The following is an 8,344-nucleotide window of genomic DNA, read 5'->3' on the forward strand; positions in this document are numbered from 1 at the left end:
AGTCAAGGGATCGTCTCAAGGAAACACTGGATCGATTTCAAGCAATCCTTCATCAATTAGAGCAAGTGGGAAGCCGGAAAGCACACGAAGCTCTCATGGCTAAAGAATCTTAACTTGAGAGCCAAGGATTACATTGTGTTGTGCAACAAGTGGAAAAGATGGAGAGTGTTGAACCACCACACCCTTATTATGATGAACCACCCTCATATCATGAACCTTTTCTCCCAAATAATGCATCCTCATATCCACCCCAATCCCCAATGAATGACACTCTAAGTGTTCTTCTTCAAGGGAAAAGAGAGATGCAAAGCACGACACAAGAGTTCATAGATACCTTGACTGAGGTAGTAGGTAATTTAGCCTCTCTGTGCTTGGATACTCAAAGCACTCCTATGGCTACATGCGGAGAATCATTAGAAGAGTGTAGCATGATGGAGACACTAGAAAATTTGGTGGACAATAAGGAATATTACTTTGTATTTGAACAAGTGGAGGAAGCCGTAATGGTTGAAGAGGAAGATGTGATTGAAGACTTGGGAGACGCTGAACCTCCATGCGAATCTAGAGTTGCAGAGTATTCCTCCAAGAAGATTGAAATTGATGTCAAGGAAGCCAGTGCGCAACCTCCATGGCATATTCCTTATAAAGACTTGGATGGGATAGATCAAGAAGCAAGTTCCCTTGGTGATGAGGATCATGAATCAAGTCCTCCTAGTGATAAATCTACAGCCACAAATGAACTCTTTGAAAATGAAGAGCCATCTTTGATTGAGTCTGAGAATGAAGTGGAAGTAGAAGTCCTTCGAAAGGGTTGGATGGGAGTTGAACATGCTTTGTTAAGAACGTTGGAGACTTCTCTACCTAGGTTGCCGTCTACTACATCATTTGAGTGGGTAAGACTTATCTCTATTCGCCTTTCTATCCCACTTGAGTACGGTATTCTTGAAACGGATGGCCAACTTAGGAAGCTTTGTGGCATTAAGCGTAAGAGAAGGATGTTTAGTGGTTGGAGTTGCAAATCAAGGCTCATTAAGGTCGATACTTCAAGAGCTAGATGCAAGGGTGGAGCTAGTGAACATTTGGTTGGATCTAAAAGAAGAGTTTGGTATTGCCTAGAGAATTCAAACTGTCTGTCACTCGATTGGAACAATGGTGATCCACTTCAAGACGAGTGTAGAAACGAGATTTGGGACCCAGGAATATATGAGGATCAATTTTGGGAGCTCAGAGCTTGTGTAGAACTCCATCAAAGCTTGGAGAATTTACTTGGAATAGTGGTGCGCAGAAATTGTGACTGTTCCATTCCTTGGTAACGACACTAAAAACTCAATACGCACGTTCATAATCTTAGTTCTTTGTCATAACTTCGCATAAGTAACCAGCAAGTGCACTGGGTCGTCCAAGTAATAAACCTTACGTGAGTAAGGGTCGATCACACGGAGTTTGTCGGCTTGAAGCAAGCTATGGTCATCTTGCAAATCTCAGTCAGGCGGATTCAATTGATTATGGAGATTTAATAATTAAAAGATAAATAAAATATAAAATAAAGATAGTGATACTTATGTAATTCATTGGTGAGAATTTCAGATAAGCGTATAGAGATGCGTTCGTTCCTCCTGAATCTCTGCTTTCCTGTTGTCGTCATCCAATCATTCATACTCCTTTCTATGGCAAGCTGTATGTTAGGCATCATCGTTGTCAATGGCTACATCCTGTCCTCTCAGTGAAAATGGTCCAATGCGCTGTCACTGCATGGCTAATCATCTGTCGCTTCTCGATCATGCTGGAATAGGATCCATTGATCCTTGTGCGTCTGTCACTACGCCCAGCACTCGCGAGTTTGAAGCTCATCGCAGCCATCCCTTCCCAGATCCTACTCAGAATACCACACACAAGGTTTAGACTTTTCGGATCTCAAGAATGGCCGTCCATGTATTCTAACTTATACCACGAAGATTCTGATTAAGGAATCCCAGAGATACTCATTCAATCTAAGGTAGAACGGAAGTGGTTGTCAGGCACGCGTTCATAGGTTGGGAATGATGATGACTGTCACGATCATCACATTCATATTGAGGTGCGAATGAATATCTTAGAATCGGAATAAGCTTGAATTGAATTGAAAAATAATAGTACTTTGTATTAATTCATGAGGAATAGCAGAGCTCCACACCTTAATCTATAGTGTGTAGAAACTCTACCGTTGATAATACATAAGTGATGAAGGTTCAGGCATGGCCGAATGGCCAGCCCCCAAACGTGATCCAAGGATCAAAGGATAATCCAAAGATGAACAAAAGATGAACAAAAGATGTCTAATACAATAGTAAAAGGTCCTATTTATATCAGACTAGTTACTAGGGTTTACAGAAATGAGTAAATGATACAGAAATTCACTTCCGGGGCCCACTTGGTGTGTGCTTGGGCTAAGCATTGAGCTTTACACGTGTAAAGGCTTCTCTTGGAGTTGAACGCCAGTTTGCGTCTCCTAAACTCGGGCAAAGTATGGACTATTATATATTGCTGGAAAGACCTGGATGTCTACTTTCCAACACAATTGAGAGCGCGCCATTTGGAGTTCTGTAGCTCTAGAAAATCCACTTTGAGTGCAGGGAGGTCAGAATCCAGCAGCATCTGCAGTCCTTCTTCAACCTCTGAATCTGATTTTTCCTCAAGTCCCTCAATTTCAGCCAAAAAATACCTGAAATCACAGAAAAACACACAAACTCATAGTAAAGTCCAGAAAGTGATTTTTATTTAAAAACTAATAAAAATGTACTAAAAACTAACTAAATTATACTTAAAACTATGTAAAAACAATGCCAAAAAGCGTATAAATTATCCGCTCATCACAACACCAAACTTAAATTGTTGCTTGTCCCCAAGCAACTGAAAATCAAGTAGGATAAAAAGAAGAGAATATACTATAAATTCCAAAATATCAATGAAACTTAGCTCCAATCAGATGAGCGGGACTTGTAGCTTTTTGCCTCATGAATAGTTTTGGCATCTCACTTCATCCATTGAAGTTCAGAATGATTGGCATCTATAGGAACTCAGAATTCAGATAGTGTTATTGATTCTCCTAGTTCAGTATGTTGATTCTTGAACACAACTACTTTATGAGTCTTGGCCGTGGCCCTAGGCACTTTGTTTTCCAGTATTACCACCGGATACATAAATGCCACAGACACATAATTGGGTGAACCTTTTCAGATTGTGACTCAGCTTTGCTAAAGTCCCCAATTAGAGGTGTCCAGGGTTCTTAAGCACACTCTTCTTTTGCTTTGGACCTCGACTTTAACCGCTCAGTCTCAAGTTTTCACTTGACACCTTCACGCCACAAGCACATGGTTAGGGACAACTTGGTTTAGCTGCTTAGGCCAAGATTTTATTCCTTTAAGCCCTCCTATCCACTGATGCTCAAAGCCTTGGATCCTTTTTATTTACCCTTGCCTTTTGGTTTTAAGGGCTATTGGCTTTTTACTCTTGCTTTTTCTTTTTCTTTTTCTTTTTCTTTTTTCGCCATTTTTTTCTTTTCTCTCTTTTTTTTTCTGCAAGCTTTTGTATTCACTTCTTTTTCTTGCTTCAAGAATCATTTTTATGATTTTTCAGATTATCAAATAACATGTCTCCTTTTCATCATTCTTTCAAGAGCCAACATATTTAACATTCATAAACATCAACTTCAAAAGACATATGCATTGTTCAAGCATTCATTCAGAAAACAAAAAGTATTGTCACCATATCAAAATAATTAAACTAGTTTCAAGGATGAATTTGAAACCATGTACTTCTTGTTCTTTTGTAATTAAAGCATTTTTCCTTTAAGATGGGTGATGGATTTATAGGACATTCATAACTTTAAGGCATAGACACTTAAATACTAATGATCATGTAATAAGACACAAACATAAACATAAAGCATAGTAAACGAAAAACAGGAAAATAAGAACAAGGAGATTAAGGAACGGGTCCACCTTAGTGAGGGTGGCATCTTCCTCTTCTTGAAGAACCAATGGTGCTTTTGAGCTCCTCTATGTTTCTTCCTTGCTTTTGTTGCTCCTCCCTCGTAGCTCTTTGATCTTCTCTAATTTCATGGTGGATGATGGAATGCTCTTGGTGCTCCATCCTTAGTTGTCCCATGTTAGAACTTAATTCTCCTAGGGAGGTGTTGATTTGCTCCCAATAGTTTTGTGGAGGAAAGTGCATCAGTTGAGGCATCTCAGGGATTTCATGGTGGGGAATTTCCTCATGCTCTTGCTGAGGTCCATGATCTCTTATTTGCTCCATCCTTTTCTTAGTGATGGGCTTGTCCTCTTCAATGAGGATGTCTCCCTCTATGTCAATTCCAGCCGAATTGCAGAGGTGGCATATGAGGTGAGTAAAGGCTAACCTTGCCCAAGTGGAGGACTTGTCAGCCACCTTGTAAAGTTCTTGAGGTATAATCTCATGAACTTCCACCTCCTCTCCAATCATGATACTATGGATCATGATGGCTCGGTCTATAGTAACTTCAGACCGGTTACTAGTAGGAATGATTGAGCGTTGAATGAACTCTAACCATCCCCTAGCCACTAGTTTGAGGTCATGCCTTCTTAGTTGAACCGGCTTGCCTCTTGAGTCAATTTTCAATTGAGCTCCTTCCTCACATATGTCTATGAGGACTTAGTCCAACCTTTGATCAAAGTTGACCCTTCTTGTGTAGGGGCGTGCATTCTCTTCCATCATTGGCAAGTTGAACGCCAGCCTTACATTTTCCGGACTAAAATCTAAGTATTTCTCCCGAACCATGGTAAGCCAATTCTTTGGATTCGGATTCACACTTTGATCATGGTTCCTAGTGATCCATGCATTTGCATAGAACTCTTGAACCATTAAGATCCCGACTTGTTGAATGGGGTTGGTGAGAACTTCCCAACCTCTTCTTTGGATCTCAAGTCGGATCTCCGGATACTCATTCTTTTTGAGCTTAAAAGGAACCTCAGGGATCACTTTCTTCTTGGCCACAACTTCATAGAAGTGGTCTTGATGGACCTTTGAGATGAATCTTTCCATCTCCCATGACTCAGAGGTGGAAGCAATTGCCTTCCCTTTCCTTTTTCTAGAGGTTTTTCTGGCCTTAGGTGCCATAATTGGTTATGGAAAAACAAAAAGCTATGCTTTTACCACACCAAACTTAAAATGTTTGCTCGTCCCCGAGCAAAAGAAGAAAGAAAGTAGTAGAAGAAGAAGAAAATGGAGGAGATGGGGGAAGAAGATGTATTCGGCCAAAGAGAAGAAGAGAGGGTTGTGTTGTGTGAAAATGAAGAAGGAATGACGGGTTTATATAGGAGTGGGGAGAGGGTTAGGGTTCGGCCATTAGGGTTGGGTTTGGGAGGGAAATTAGTTTGAATTTTGAAGGTAGGTGGGGTTTATGGGGAAGAGAGGATGGATGTGAGTGGTGAAGAGGTGATGGGAAAGAGTGATTGAGGTGATTGGTGAAGGGTATTTGGGGAAGAGAGTTATGAAAAGGTGTGAAGAGGAGAGAAGAAAATGTGGGGATCCTGTGGGGTCCACAGATCAAGTGGGGTCAAAGACTTAACATCCCTGCTCCAATTAGGCGTGTAAAATGCCCTTGTTGTGCTATCCTTGCGTTTAACGCCAGACTGCTGCCTGTTTCTGGTGTTAAACGCCCAAATGTAGCTTGTTTCTGGCGTTTAATGCCCAAATATAGCCTGTTTCTGGCGTTTAACGCCAGGCAGATGCTTGTTTCTGGCGTTAAATGCCAGCTTGGTGCCTGTTTCTGGCATTAAACGCCAGACAAATGCTTGTTTCTGGCGTTTAAACGCCAGACTGCTCTCCTCCAGGGTGTGCTGTTTTCAATGCTATTTTTCATTATGTTTTTGATTTTTCAGTAGTTTTTGTGACTTCACATGATCATCAACCTAATAAAACACGAAATAACAAAAAGAAAATAAAATAGATATGATTAAATAACATTGGGTTGCCTCCCAACAAGCGCTTCTTTAATGTCAATAGCTTGACAGTGAGCTCTCATGGAGCCTCACAGATAATCAGAGCAAGGTTGGAACCTCCCAACACCAAACTTAGAGTTTGAATGTGGGGGTTCAACACCAAACTTAGAGTTTGATTGTGGCCTCCCAACACCAAACTTAGAGTTTGACTGTGGGGGCTCTGGTTAACTCTTCAGTGAGAGAAGCTTTTCATGCTTCCTCTCCATGGTTACAGAAGGAGATCCTTGAATTTTAAACACAAGGTTGTCTTCATTCAGTTGAAGGACCAACTCTCCTCTGTCCACATCAATCAGAACTCTTGCTGTGGCTAGAAAGGGTTTTCCAAGGATGATGGATTCATCCTCTTCCTTCCTAGTGTCTAGGATTATGAAATCAGTAGGGATGTAAAGGCCTTCAACCTTTACTAACACGTCCTCTACTTGTCCATAAGCCTGTTTTCTTGAGTTGTCTGCCATCTCTAATGAGATTCTAGTAGCTTGCACCTCAAAAATCCCTAGTTTCTCCATTACAGATAGTGGCATTAAGTTTATTCCTGACCCTAGGTCACACAGAGCCTTCTCAAAGGTCATGGTGCCTATGGTATAGGGTATTAAGAATTTGTCAGGATCCTGTTTCTTTTGAGGTAATTTCTGCCTATCCAATGCATTTAGTTTATTGGTGAGCAAAGGAGGTTCATCTTACCAAGTCTCATTACCAAATAGTTTGGCATTCAGCTTTATGATTGCACCAAGGTATTTAGCAACTTACTCTTCAGTAATGTCTTCATCCTCTTCAGAGGAAGAATTCTCATCAGAGCTCATGAAGGGCAGAAGGAGGTTCAATAGAATCTCTATGGTCTCTAATTGAGCCTCAGATTCCTTTGGTTCCTCGAAGGAAAACTCCTTATTGGTCACTGAGCGTCCTAGGAGGTCTTCCTCACTAGGATTCATGTTCTCCTCCTCCCTTGTTGGTTCGGCCATGATGGTCAAATCAATGGCCTTGCACTCTCTCTTTGGATTTTCTTCGTATTGGTTGGGAGAGTACTAGGAGAAGTTTCAGTGACCCTTTTACTCAGCTGGTCCATTTGTGCCTTCAGATTTCTAATGGAGGACCTTGTTTCATTCATGAAACTTACAGTTAGATAGATCAGAGACTATATTTGCTAAGCTAGATGGTTTTGCTCAGAATTCTCTGTCTGTTGCTGAGTGGATGATAGAAAAGGTTTGCTATTGCTAAACCTGTTTCTTCCACCATTATTAAAGCCTTGTTGAGGCTTTTGTTGATCCTTCCATGAGAAATTTGGATGATTTCTCCATGAGGAATTATAGGTGTTTCCATAGGGTTCACCCATGTAATTCACCTCTGCTATTGCAGGGTTCTCAGGATCATAAGCTTCTTCTTCAGAAGATGCCTCTTTAGTACTGTTGGATGATTCCTTCAATCCATTCAGACTCTGAGAGATCATATTGACTTGCTGAGTCAATATTTTATTCTGAGCCAAGATGGTATTCAGAGTATCAATTTCAAGAACTCCCTTCCTTTGAGGTGTCCCATTATTCATAGGATTCCTTTCAGAAGTGTACATGAACTGGTTATTTGCAACCATGTCAATGAGTTCTTAAGCTTCTGCAAGCGTTTTCTTTAGGTGAATGGATCCACCTGTAGAATGGTCCAGTGACATCTTAGATAGTTCAGACAGACCATCATAGAATATATCCAAGATGGTCCATTCTGAAAGCATGTCAGAAGAACACTTTTTGGTCAGTTCCTTGTATCTCTCCCAAGCTTCATAGAGGGATTCGCCTTCCTTCTGTCTGAAGGTTTGAACATCCACTCTAAGCTTGCTAAGCTTTTGAGGAGGAAAGAACTTTGCTAAGAAATCTGTGACCAGCTTATCCCAAGAGTTCAGGCTGTCTTTAGGTTGAGAGTCCAACCATATTCTAGCTCTGTCTCTCACAGCAAACGGGAAAAGCATAAGCTTGTAGACCTCGGGATCAACCCCATTGGTCTTAACAGTATCACAGATTTGCAAGAATTCAGTTAAAAACTGAAAAGGATCTTCTGATGGAAGTCCATAAAACTTGCAATTCTGTTGCATCAGAGAAACTAATTGAGGTTTCAGCTCAAAATTGTTTGCTCCAATGGTAGGGATGGAGATGCTTCTTCCATGTAAATTGGAATTTGGTGCAGTAAAGTCACCAAGCATCTTCCTTGCATTGTTATTATTTTCGGCCATGTCTCCTTCTTTTTCAAAAATTTCTGTCAGATTTTTTCCAGAGAGTTGTGCTTTAGCTTCCCTTATCTTCCTCTTTAAAGTACTTTCAGGTTTAGGATCAGCTTCAACAAGA

At 40.8% G+C, this 8,344-nt stretch overlaps 1 non-coding gene across 1 annotated transcript; it reads left to right on the forward strand.

The window, feature by feature from the left end:
* The first annotated feature begins 7,731 nt into the window (after window positions 1–7,731).
* On the forward strand, window positions 7,732–7,839 carry LOC112745720 (small nucleolar RNA R71). The gene has a single exon (XR_003173633.1). It is a non-coding gene; the product is annotated as a small nucleolar RNA R71 (small nucleolar RNA).
* The last annotated feature ends 505 nt before the right edge of the window (window positions 7,840–8,344 follow it).

Source organism: Arachis hypogaea, chromosome 14 (genome assembly GCF_003086295.3).
Source record: "Arachis hypogaea cultivar Tifrunner chromosome 14, arahy.Tifrunner.gnm2.J5K5, whole genome shotgun sequence".
In the NCBI taxonomy this organism is placed as follows: domain Eukaryota; kingdom Viridiplantae; phylum Streptophyta; class Magnoliopsida; order Fabales; family Fabaceae; genus Arachis; species Arachis hypogaea.